Below are 13,376 nucleotides of genomic sequence, written 5' to 3' on the forward strand. Positions count from 1 at the left end.
AAGGACCTGGATCTGAACTCAGAAACGCAGGCACGGACAGCAGGGTGGATGGATATAGGACAACTTCCCTGACCGTCGGGAGGGTGACTGTCGGGAGAGCGGGCAGTGAACTGTGGTCAGTGGGCGATGTCCTCATGGACCACAGTACGGGGTGGGGTGCTCTGCAGGGGGCGTGCTGTGGTCAGCAGGTGATGTCCTCATGGACCACAGTACGGGGTGCGGGGTGCCCTGCAGGAGGCGTGCTGTGGTCAGCAGGTGATGTCCTCATGGACCACAGTACGGGGGTGGGGTGCTCTGCAGGGGGCGTGCTGTGGTCAGCAGGTGATGTCCTCATGGACCACAGTACGGGGGTGGGGTGCTCTGCAGGGGGCGTGCTGTGGTCAGCAGGCGATGTCCTCGTGGACCACAGTACGGGGTGGGGTGCTCTGCAGGGGGCGTGCTGTGGTCAGCAGGTGATGTCCTCATGGACCACAGTACGGGGGTGGGGTGCTCTGCAGGGGGCGTGCTGTGGTCAGCAGGTGATGTCCTCATGGACCACAGTACGGGGTGGGGTGCTCTGCAGGGGGCGTGCTGTGGTCAGCAGGTGATGTCCTCATGGACCACAGTACGGGGTGGGGTGCTCTGCAGGGGGCGTGCTGTGGTCAGCTGGCGATGTCCTCATGGACCACAGTACGGGGTGGGGTGCTCTGCAGGAGGCGTGCTGTGGTCAGCTGGGATGTCCTCATGGACCACAGTACGGGGTGCGGGGTGCTCCGCAGGAGCCGTGGCACGTGGTGTCCTCCCTGTTGGAAACGAGAACTTCCAAACGGCTGATCCGTGCGGCAGGAAACCCTGTGGACTGGGCTGCATTTCAGGAACACGTGAGGGATCTGGTGATACTCAGCCAAGAGGAAAGGTGTGATGGGAGGCGGATGGATGTCATCGGATGTTTGAAGGGCACCTGAAGGTTTTCGAATGCAGATGGTGACCCCTGGGAGGACCCAGGAAACAGGACCTGAGCCGGTGGTCGGAGCCCGTGACGGGGTCCTGAGACAGAACAATCCGTAGCCTCTCCTTCGACTCCCGCCTTCAGGGGGAGAACGCAGGGCCCCTGGAGGCTGTCTGCTAACACAGGCCTCAGGAAGCCAGGGAGGGGTCCCTGGTCCTGAAAGGTTTTCAAAGCAAAGGACAACTACCGAACAGGGCTGGTCGGAAGGAGCTGAGCTCATACACATGTTTCAACCGGAAAAGCAATTCCACTGTTAATACTTCCCATCAGCAGTAACGCTCCTGCTGCCCAGGCCTCCACGGGGGGCTAAGTCCTGCGTTCCCCACGCGCTCCCATTTTCACGCCCGCTGGACCAGGGCCACGAGCTGCGTGTTGACTCCCTGCCTCTGGACCGGTGTCTGCCTTCCCGCGGAGCACACTCTGAAATCCGTGAGCTGGGAGGCGCTCTCCGCACCGGCTCATGCAGGCAGGGACAGGCACCGCACTGGGAAGCATTAGCCGAATGGAAAGCAGTTGCGGGAAATGGACCAGGAGCATCTTTGTAGCTTCCGTCTGCGTGTCTAAGCAGAGGGTGAAGGGGGTCCACCTGCCCAGCGCCGCCTGAGAGCGGTATAGGACCTGTGATCAGCGTGATTTAAATAAATCAGTCAGCTTTTTACCGTTGCACTCGAGTGTGTGTGCGTGTGTGTGAGAGCGCACACCGCTTTACCTGGGCGCTAGTCACTAAGTGGGAGAGCTTGAAGATGTGCTAAGAAGCATATGGCTTTCAAACCTTTCTGACATTAAAATGTTCTCTAATCACTTTCCATTAGCAAGACCAGAAAAAGCCTGGCTTTGGTGTAAAGCTCAAAATTTATTAGCCTGCTTCTCCCCACCCTCCGCCCACCCCTCTCTGCTAATGGCCTTGTGCCTAGAATATTCCAGACCTTTGAGCACTTAAAGAATGAAATTAGTGGAGGCTTTTTTTTTTGGGGGGGGGGGGTTGCTATAAGAAAAATTTTCCAGATATCACAGCTGACAGCTATTGGAAAACAGTGAGATTTTCCATAAATCCATTTGATAATGAAGACTACAGGGAAGGAAAAGCAGTCCCGTGTACCTGCCTCCCTTCTTCTGCAAGAAATCTGGGCCCGGTTTTGCTCATCCAAGCCCAAATGCTCAGAGAATCCAACCTCACTGCGGACCCACAGGTGCGGACCCAACACCTGAGAGGAAACAGAGATCTGGAAATACAGTGGCTGAGGCTGAGAATGAGAACCTCTTCACGGGTCTCAAGAACTCTCGCATGGAGAACAGAGAACACGAGCCACCTGAGCACGAAGACAGAGGGACAGCGGTCGGCCGTGTGTCCAGAGAAGCACAGCTCAGCCTAACAGTTCCTGCTCCATCTCAGCGTTCTTGAAAGTCTTTGCATTGAACTATCTGGGCTCTCCGTTGCTAGCTAAGGAATGCACTCTCTGAAAAAAATCAGGGAATATGTTGGTGAAGGTAGCAAAACGCATCCCCTACGTTCTGGATCGCAGCACATCCTAACACGTGTGTGGGATGTCCGGGAGCCACACAGTAAAGCAAGCGGACTTTCACCCAGTGTGTCTGACGGGCCCTATGGTTCTGCTTACACTGTTACATCAACATTCCTTGGACCTAGTGTTTTAACAAACACGCTTTTGGAAAGTCTGAATTACAGGAAAGTTCCAAAGGCTTTCTCCTGGTAGTCAACGCTCAGAATCCTGGTTCCCGCCTTTTAAACTGTATGTCCTATAATGTCCCGTGATCCCCACCTTCAAGAGTGTCCTCCTACGTGGAATCACAGAACATCAGACTGCAACCTAATGTGTCCATGTGCATAAATCTTGCCCCATTCTTTCCCAGCAAACAGTTGTTGCACTTACCTCTTAGGCTCAGAGACGTAAGACCGTTTCCTCAAGCTCACACGGACAGCCAGACACACCTTTCAAAGCAGGCTTGTCGACCAAAGTGTCCAGCGTGCCTATGCCACCCACGGACAGGGGTCCAGAGGTTCAAATCACCACCCATTGCTTCTCAGACAGGGCCAAGCAGAGGGTGCTCAGTATGGACTTTGCTGGAGATGGGGGCTCTAGAATGTTCCGCACAGCAGAGCAAAGGGCAGTGTGGGCTGGACAGGCGAAGGCAGCCGAGTGTGCGTGTGGCCAGTGCAGCTGCCCGGTTGCTCAGTGGCCTGTGGAGGGGGTCACAGGGCTGGGAGCTGCCCCTGGGACCCCAGCCCCTGCCCTGAGAATGCAGACTCAGCACAACAACGTGGAGAAGCCAGGCGCACGCCGGGTCTCCCGACGAGGAGATAAGAAATGTACCTTGTTTGCGTAGCGATGTGTCATCGCGGGGACAGAAAGCAAACACACTTGGCCTGGAGGCTGTGAACACACTCAGGGGCAGACTTTCTGAAGATTGTTTCCCAACAGAAATACATTCCTGGCACCTCCTGTGCCCCGGTGTCCACGTTCTTCTTAAACGAGTGACCCCGAGAGTTCATTCTGTGTGCACACTGGTTTGGGGGCTGTCGTAGGCGCATGGCTGTTCATGAACAGAATGGACCGTGATGTGTGTCTTTGTGGAGCCCACATTCCGTGAAGCTTGCAGAGATTTGGGGGTCACCTCAGAGTCTGCCTACCACCCCAACGTGGGTTCCTTCTGCCCTAAACACACACTCGGGCCAAGATTCTTTCGAGAGGTCTGACCTGGGCAGCGGCTCGGAGCTCTGAGCCTCCTCCCCTCTACCAAGGAGGGTGCTCGCGTCCCGAGTAGGAGCAGGCACGAGCCTCTCCCGCCAGGCCCTCCTGGGGACTTGCTGTCCCTGAGGAAGGCAGGCGCCCACGTGTGCCCACGAACTGGCAGCGAACCAGGCCTCCCGTCAGCTGGATGGTCCGACGCTGTCCCGGGGGTTTTCCTTGGAACGGACCCTGGCGGCCAGACGTGCGTGAGAGCCAGGCTTTGGGACCCGCCGCTGGGAACGATAGTCAGGTCCCTGGGAACAGGATGAGCAAAGGGGAGGAGCAAGGACCGGACAGCAGAGGACACTCCGAGTTCGAGTTCGACTCCACCGGGACCTTCTGGAAGCGGAGCAGGTGGCAGGTCAGAACGGTCCTGATCAGAGAAGGGAGCTGGGGGTTATCCGCCCTGCATGCCTGGCCGCTGGTCGTGGGCAACCCCACGGGAGCTGGGTCTCCAGACACTTGCCGGTGGGCGTCCTGTGCGCAGGCAGACTGGTCCCCGTGGCCCAGACAGATGCCGACCGAGACGGGGAGTGACGCACAGAGCTGGCCGGTGGGCACGGGACCACAGACGGGGTCAGGAACCGAAGCCCGGTGGACCCAGGGCAGCAGCTCCGGGTCCTGCTGGCAAGCACATGGACCTGGGCACAGCTTCCTTCCCTGGGAACCCCCGGGGACCCTGAGTTCTCTGCAAGTCTTTGCCGGCACCTCTAAGAGAAGAAAAAAGTACATTGTGTGTCCCTGAAGGGCCACCACTGGGGCTCCGTAGGGTCACACAGGTGTTTTGGGGGGTTTTTTGTTTCTTGGTTTTAAATATTTTTTCTTTGTTGATTTTAGAGATAGAAGAAAAGAGAGGGAGAGAGAGAGAGAAACATTGATGAGAGAGAACATGGATTGTCCGCCTCCTGCACGCCCCCCACTGGGGATCGGGCCCACAACCTGGGCAGCTGCCCTGACTAAGAATTGAACTGGTGACCTCTTGGTGCAGGGTCGATGCTCAATCACTGACCCGCACTGGCCGGGCAGGGTCACACAGGTTTGTCCTCAACCAAAGACACTTCTCTTCTGAGAAGTTTCAGTAGCAGACCCTGTGCGGGTGGCTTCTTTAAGTCCTCGTGGGAGAAACTGGCAAGGCAGAGGGGAGGGGGCAGGGGAGGAGCCAGGCGAGGGAGCAGCCTCAGCCTGGTCCCATGGGGACCTGGGGAGGAGTGTTTCACCCAGCGGGGCCCCCACGTTCCTATCTCTGGCTCAAGGCTGCTGGGGAGTGAGGAGCACCCAGGTATTTTGCTCTCCGGGTCGGCAAGCTGGGTCGTAGCCTCAGCAAGACCTGAAGTGGGAGCAATTGGATCAGATGCACAGTGAGGGGGGCAGGGCACCACAGCACGGGAGGAAGGAATGACCCAGGGCATTGGGCTGGGCATCAACAGCAAGGGTCACAAGGACAACTGGGAAGGGCTACTTAGGAGGACCACACTCCGCGTCACAGGCTGTGACCCTCAGACCCTTCTATCGGTGTCCCCGTTTCTCAGCTCAAGAGGCTGGGCACAGAGAACTTGAGTAACCTATCCAAGCACACGCAGCTCGGGAAGCTGGGCACAGAGAACTTGAGTAACCTATCCAAGCACACGCAGCTCAGGAAGCTGGGCACAGAGAACTTGAGTAACCTATCCAAGCACACACAGCTCAGGAAGCTGGGCACAGAGAACTTGAGTAACCTATCCAAGCACACACAGCTCGGGAAGCTGGGCACAGATAACTTGAGTAACCTATCCAAGCACACACAGCTCAGGAAGCTGGGCACAGAGAACTTGAGTAACCTATCCAAGCACACGCAGCTCGGGAAGCTGGGCACAGAGAACTTGAGTAACCTATCCAAGCACACACAGCGAGGATATGGCAGAGCAGGGATCAAACCCAGACAGCACGACTCTGAAGCGACTGCCTTTAACCACCAAGCTGCCTGCCTGGACCAGTCAGAGAGACGCACAGAATAAGCCATGTGAAGTGTTGCTCAGAGCTCCCAGTACATCCATCTCCTTTATCAATAAAAGCTGGTGTTAGCTCTGAACAGACAAGACGCTGGAAGTTGGAGAACAAAACCTCAGCTTATCAAGAGCGTTTCATCCATGTGCTCACCCATGTCGGTCACAGTCTCGGTCCTGAGCGCTGTTCCGGGCAGTCGGTGTGGGCAACGCCAGCTTTGGTGTTACCCTCATGATGCGTGTTCGGTGTTGAAGACCTTCTCCCATCCCGACTGTGTAAACAAGTGTGCATGAGTGGGCACTGGGGCATATGACCCATGCAAAGTGGTTGGAGTCATCTCTGCAGGACCAGAACAGCCGGCCGTTGCTCATAGGTTCAAGAATTCTGGTGTCAGAGACCAGTGTTAATGAGGACCATGAGGATTTCATCCAGGTCTGTTTTTGTTGCTCAGCCTGAGATCACACCATGGAGGGTGACAGAGAGGAAGGCAAACCAACATCAAAAGGGATGAGTCCTGCCCTGGCCGGTTTGGCTCAGCGGTTAGAGCATTGGCCTGCGGTCCAGAGAGACCCGGGTTCGGTTCCTGCTAAGGGCACGTACCTCGGTTGCAGTTTGTCCCCGGCCCTGGTTGGGTCGTGTGGGTGGCAGCCACTCGATGTGTCCCTTTCACATCGATGTTTTTCTCTCTCTCTCTCCCTCCCTCCCGCTCTGTCTGAACAAAAAATGGAAAAATGTCCTCGGGTGAGGATAAAAAAAAAATTGAAAAAAAAATAAAAAACAAAAACAAAAAACAACAGCGCAGTGCCTAAAAGGAGAGCAGCGTAGACGAAATTGAATCGGAATAGATACAACCGGAACCCATCCACGGGGGGCGCCAAAGCCTGCAGGTGCTACTTCACTCCCTACTGAGTGTCCCCCGCGCCCACCTTCTGCCCTGAAATTGAGTCTGGGCACCTGGTGGAGACGGCGCAGCTGCTCCTCACGCGTGTCGCAGAGGCGAAGTGGGGGAGAATGGACAGCGACAGTTCATGCCGTGCCGCGTACCGGGGACGCGATGGGTGTCCGTGGGTGTCCTTCACATCCGCCATGCTCCCGGCAACCCCGCCAGGCAGCGTTACGTTTGTCCTCTGGACTGGGACACCCGTCCAGAAAGGTGGCACAGCTTTTCCAAAGCGGCACAGAGGACGCGCAGGGAAGCTGAGGTCCCAGGCTCGGGGGCCCACCCCCCACTCCGTCCAGGCCGCTGTCCCTTCGACCTTCTTGTGGCCCCAGAGCCTGGGTGCCTTGTTAAGGGCAGATCGTGACCCCGCAGGAGGGGGGAGGCTGACATGTCTTATCTCTAGTAAGCAGCGAGGGTGGTCCTGCCTGTCTGGGGAGCGCCCTGGGGAGTGGGGTCCTAGGACATTCTGTCTCCTTCCCCACACAGGGTGCCTCACAGGTGAGTGGGTGTCTCAGGCAGTGGTCAGAGCAAACCCCAGGGAGGGCGGCTCGATGCTGAGGCTGATCTAACAGAGGAAGAAAGAGAACAAGGAGGAGGAGGAAGAGGAGGAGGAGCAGTCCCGTCAGCAGGAAGCCAGGTTCCTGAGCAGACGAGGAACCAACACTCATCTGTCCCTCCGTGCCCAGGGCCACACGCGGTCACTTAGCAGGTGTCAGAAAACGATGCAGAATGACGAAAGTCAGCCTGAGTCTCTAGGCTGTGAGACATGGAAAAGTCATTTTCTCCTTCTCCCCGTCTTGGGCGCCGACTGACTCCCCGGAGGACAGGTGATGAGGTCCCAGCGTGAAGACGACCCGGCGTTTCAAGCTGAGCTGTCCTTGGGGCCCTGATCTCGGGGAGACTTTCCAGTGGGATAAACGTGGGGCTCCCATCCAGGCACCCAGACTCCTGTGAAAACCAAATGGGTGTCTTCATCCACGTTCCCTGAAGATCAACGCGCCTTCACGTGCCTGAAGACACAGAGCACGTGTTGGCAGGAAACACGCCGCCTGCCGTCATGTTGGCACCGTCACCTTGTGGCAGGGGGGTCACGAAAACAGTTCCTCGCCTGTATCGGGGCTTCCAGGCAGGCGCTGGCCCAGGAGCCGGCTGGACTCGCCCACGCCGAGAAGCGCCCCGCTGTCCGCCCCTGAGGCCGCTGCACTGACGAAGGAGCTGAGGCGCAGAGGGGCCGAGTCCTCTGCCCGTCACACAGCCGGTAGGCGGTGCCCTGGAATGTGCTCCTCCGATGGTGGCTGGTGGTGGCTGTTAAGGGTTCAAGGAAGTTCCCCGGACTGGCAAAATCTGAAAGGCCAATTATTTTGAACTCGTGGGGGAGTGATCAGAGCGGTTCATCAGGAGGTGACATCTGTCAGCACAGTCCCTGGGAGGAGGCACAGAGGGACAGACCTCGCCCTGAGACCGGCCCTTTGTGTGGTTTGCGGAGCCACAGCTGGGTGCCCTGCTGTCGCAGCTCACTGAGCCAAACACGCTGTCAGCCATGCCACTCAGAGACTTCTGTAATTGACCGAGTGACGAGAGTTCTGCACAAGCCACCGAATTAGCAGTCTATCCGACCCTCTCAAAGAAACAGCCTCGGGAGAAAACGAGCCAATTATACATGTGCTGTCCAGACAAGGAGCGGGTGCCAACCGAGAGGCGGCCTCATTACAGGGGACAGCTGCTGTGGAGGCCACAGAACAGAGAAAGTGGGAGGGACTGAGGGGTCCTGCGGCCGACCCCGTCTGCTCTGCGTTACCATCGCCCACCACCTTGCTTCCTGAAACTCCACTGACACACGGCAGCCCCTGGACCAAGCACGGTGACGAACGCATGTCACGTGCTCGCTGCAGCGTGACGTGGACAGAGGTCAGGGGAAGGGACCACTGTCCTAGGAGCAGCTACGACGTGGGGGTCATAGGCCGAGCTCTTCCCCGTCATTTCTCCTCTTTAATTCTCAGGACTACCCTGCGAGTGCACCGCCCGACTTTCAGAAGACAACCCAGGTTCAGCGGATTCGCCGAGTGGACCCAGAGCCCAAGCCGAGGAGAGCCACAGTGTGCCCGGGGCCAAAGCCACCTGCCTCTGGGCCCTCTGCTGCTCCCTTTGGAGGACAAGCTCAGGGCGTCTCCCCTCCACCGGGCCCGGTTCTCCCAGATGAGCCCCTAGAGTCTGGCGGCTGCATCTATGGCCACAAGGAGGACTAGTCACAGGGCACAGGCGGAATGCACCCTCCTTCTCAGGTACATTCGTCCATTCCGGCCAGGACGTGCAGTCTGGACCCTCACAGGGCCTGGCTTCCCAGCCACCAGAGAGCCCCGGCCATGGGCCCCGCCCCCTGCTGGCACGCGGTACATTGTATCTGCTCCGACCCTCCGACCCTCCGACCCTCCGGGTGAGCTGGTCCTGCCTCACTGTCCTCGGTAGCACTTCAAAGTCTTACCCAAGACAACGCGACTTCTTCACCTACACGCCGGGAGAGGCTGTGATTCGCACCCCAAACCCTTCACCAGGTCCTTACGGACCAGCCTCTAAGACAAAGGGCAAATCTTTCCATTTTATGTCTCAGAGGGGTCAGCTCTGTTCTCAACACATCTTCAGAGGTTAATCATAGGGAAATTGTCATGCTGCCCGGTCTCAGCCCAGTGATATGTCATCGCGCGGCGAGGGGACATATCCCCTCGGACCACCGCCACCGCTGAGAGCTGGGTGCTGAAGGACATTCAGATGGCCTCGCCGTCACAGAAGGCTGAGGCAGGGAATTTTTTTAAGTATAGAATTTTAGAGAGACAGGTGTCCTTCAAAGCAACCTAGTCTAATTACCGAATTGTCACAAGTGAGCAAAACAGACCCTTCAGATCAGAGAGGTCCGCCTAAGAATCCCTGGTCTACCGTATTCCTGTGTAACTTGGGACAAAATGCACACCCGATGTGTGTCCCTGTCTGAGGAGGTAAACACACCCCTCCCCTACTCCCAAGGGCCTTACTGAGCACAAAGGGCCCATTCCTGTTTGGCTGACCCCCGGGCACCCCGCACGAGCTCAGCACTGGTGTATCCGGGAGGTTAATCCACACCCGTGGGTGAATCGCCGCGGGAAGGCCTGGCTGACACAGCGCGTGTTCACAGATGTGTGTTTCCCTTCCTGTCCATGACTCCGCCGAGGTGGCTGAGAAAGCCTTGAACTGAGAGGGGACTGAAGCGGGTCCCCCGTCAGTGATCCCGCCTGAGAAGTGGGGGAGGGGAAACAGGCAGCGGAGCAGGTCACGCACACGGCTGGAAGAGGTCACGCTTTTCTTTGCCCGGGGTGCACTTGACCTGTGACTTCCTGTTCTGCCGAGATGAGAGCGATCCCCAAGTCAAAGGGTTCTTTCCCCAACCCACCCATCACAGGACACCACCCTGCGGGCAGAGCCAACCGCTTCTGCTAACTCATCCCAGGTGCCAGCACCCAGGGTCCCGCTGCGCCTCTTCACAACCAAACCCACCTCCCACGCCAGACTGAGCTTCTGAAAGGCAAACGAGTCAGAGACCTCCCGGGCAGGCCAGATGGCACGTGTGTCCTGTTTGCTCAGATTTCCGCCGGCCAGTGGCAAGCAGTCCCCGACCCGGCACGCTTCAGGGGCTGCACTGGCTGCACTGGGAGGCCTGGCCACTCTGAGCGAGGCGGCCGCCGACCATCCCCCGCGTGCACCCCCACGTGAAGCAAACTCGGCGTCTCCCGTGCTCGGGTCTGCACGCGGTGAGCCCTCGGTTCCCTGAGTGTTCCCTTCCTCCCTGCTGCCGCAGGCGGGTTCGCTCCGAGACGCTGGCACAGAGCTCCATCTGGCTTCCATCAGGGTCCTCTGTGTGCTGGGGCAGCCCCACCCCTTCCCCGAATCACAGCACCTGTGAGATGTGTGGCCTGCGCGGTGCCCCGGTCCCGGAGGAGCTGCACGGAGGGTTAGCTGGATCTACACCTCTCCCCAAATCCCCCCCAGGTCCTGCGGCTCCCACAGTCACAGCCGTCGTCTGCCACAGAAAACACGCTCTGGAGCAGCGCGTGGTAAGCTTTCCCCTTCACCACTTTGCCTGATTAATTTGTCTTCAGCCCGAACCATGAACACGTGGTATAGAGCTCCCCAGCTCGCTCACACACACACACACACACACACACACACACACACGAACCCTGGGTGTGTTCTTAAGTCTGCATTGTCTCAGCCAGCTGGTCTGAAGTTGGTTGAAAGCCAAAATATTCAGTAGAGTGTGGGCGAATCCAAACTTTTCCCCCTCTGCATGGGTTGGCCAAGTAATAAATATGTCATCAAAACAGAGACTATTTGTGAACGAAAGGGGGCATTATAACATTAATAGGACAACAAGCATAAATTTCTACCTTCCTAGAAAAAGAGAATGTCCACTAACATGCACTTCAGAGGAGGGTGAACCGAGGGAAGGTTCTGGAAATGTCTGAGTAGAAAACACGAAGGGAAATTGTGGACAATGAGAGTTGAAGTGGATGCAGCGATCCTGGGCTGTTCTCTGCCATGGAGTACGAGGAGTGGACCCTCAGATGTCCTCTCGTGGAATCTCATCCCAGCTTCCGGCGCTCCTGCTCCAGGGACTGGGCATGAAAGAAGGGTTGGAGAGTAAAACATCAGTAAGACATCAAGACTACGAGATGGTGTGTCTGGTGCTCACATAGTGAGAGGCACATGTGGTCACTGAGGGTGTACCCCTTAGGGACAAGGCAGGCATTGGTTGGACCCAAGAAAAAGATCATCAAGATGAGTGAGGACCGAGAGTTGTCTATGTTTCCAGCATGGGGGAGCATTGGGAGCTCAGGGGCCCACTGCTGTGTGTGGTGGAGGATGACCCTCATACGAAGCTCTGGGGCCCGGTCACACCGACCTAGAGTCTCTGAAGGGAGCTCCACCTTTCTGCAGGTGTGCGGGTGGTGGTGACGACTGGGACCCTGCTCTGTTACTGCCGTGGCGCCCATCTGAACGCTCACGTGGGTGAGTGATGAGACGACGTTGCGATTATATTAAAAGCTAAAGCAACCTGGGCTGTTTGAGTGCAGGAAACTGCTGTGCTGCTGTGTGTGTACCATGTTCATAAACATTTTACTCCAACATAGTTCCAGACAGAGAGGAAACCGGCAAGGATTCGTATAAAGCATGCCTGTATGAGCTCCATCCAGAGTCTATGCATCATACTGAGATGAACAAACAAACAAATAACAGGTAGGAAAGGGGAGTCCGTCCTATGGCAGGTGCCAAGTCCCAGATGCAGAAGAAGTGATGAAATGAGTGGATCGCAGTGATCTTAGGAATCGCTGATGTGGGGAAGAATCACTGTTGGGGGCAACCAGTGAAGATTCGAGGAGGAACCCAATTCAGAGGACCTGACCACTATATATTAATATTTTACTAAGGAAAACAGTGTAACTTTGCCATGAGGAACGTGGCGGACAGCCCCCTGACCCTGGTGTCGAAGTTAACGTCCCAGGACTGGGATAGCGACATACCAAGCTTCTGGTCGACTTATCTCTATCAGGATGGAGTTGCGGATTCTCACGGGATGCTATGGTAATTTCCACTGCCCCGTCACTGTTTCTTGATGGTTTGATGCTCAGACTGCTTTGTGTTCGGCCGGTGGTATCCCCTTGGAGCTGAGCCCGGTGCCTCTTGACAAATATCCTTGCTTTCTGACACCAGCGTCTTTGAAAGATAGTGGGTGCATCATCTCTCTGGCTCTTGCCTTGTAACAAGGTCCAGTGCAGTTCAGGCTAAATGGGTTTATTTTAGACGTGTCCACGGGAAAGGATTCTAGTCCTAGAAAACATGGTGTGTGGGGAGACCTTGCGTTTATCTACTACAACTTTTTTTTTTTTTTTTATCCTCACCTGAGGACATTTTCCATTTTTTTTTGTTCAAGTAGAGTGGGAGGGAGAGAGAGGAACAGAGAGAGAGAGAAACATCGATGTGAAGGGGACACATCGAGTGGCTGCCACCCGCACAACCAACCAGGGCCGGGGACAAACTGCAACCGAGGTACGTGCCCTTAGTGGGAACCGAACCCGGGTCTCTCAGGACCGCAGGCCGACGCTCTAACCGCTGAGCCAAACCGGCCAGGGCTCTACTACAACTTTTCATTGCCAATATGGAGCAGGGGCTTGAAGCAGGAAGCGCATGTCCAAAGCCCAGCATTCCAGAAGGATCGCATTCAATGGAAGCCTTCGGAAGGGGCCGGAAGGGCAGTGTTCGGAGAGACTCCAAGGAAAGTGAAAGAGAGTTCAAGTTGACCGTGTTCTCCAGCAGAGTCTGCAGCACTTGGCTCCTGTGCCTGACCACAACAGCCCAATAAACCATTTTTATTGCAACATGCATAACAGATTTGCCAGCCAGCCCCACATGTACAGATGGCCATTAATTTCTTTCCCCCTAACGTAACGCATTCCACTCACAGAAAAAGTTCCTACTCGTCATAAATTGTGAGTGTGGAGAGGACGATTACAGTTCAACACTGGGAAATAAATGCTTCTGATTATTCCCTCATTTATTATTTCTTGCAGGATTTGAGTAGACCTTGAAGACGATCTTTGAAGACGCCATTAGCTTCGTTGCAAGGTTTCACGACCTCCTGGAGCCCTGTGCCCTGCGACCCCCACGCTGAGAAAGAACATGGCCCCAC

The sequence above is a fragment of the Molossus molossus genome, unplaced genomic scaffold (assembly GCF_014108415.1).
Source record: "Molossus molossus isolate mMolMol1 unplaced genomic scaffold, mMolMol1.p scaffold_m16_p_15, whole genome shotgun sequence".
NCBI classification, from domain to species: Eukaryota; Metazoa; Chordata; class Mammalia; order Chiroptera; family Molossidae; genus Molossus; species Molossus molossus.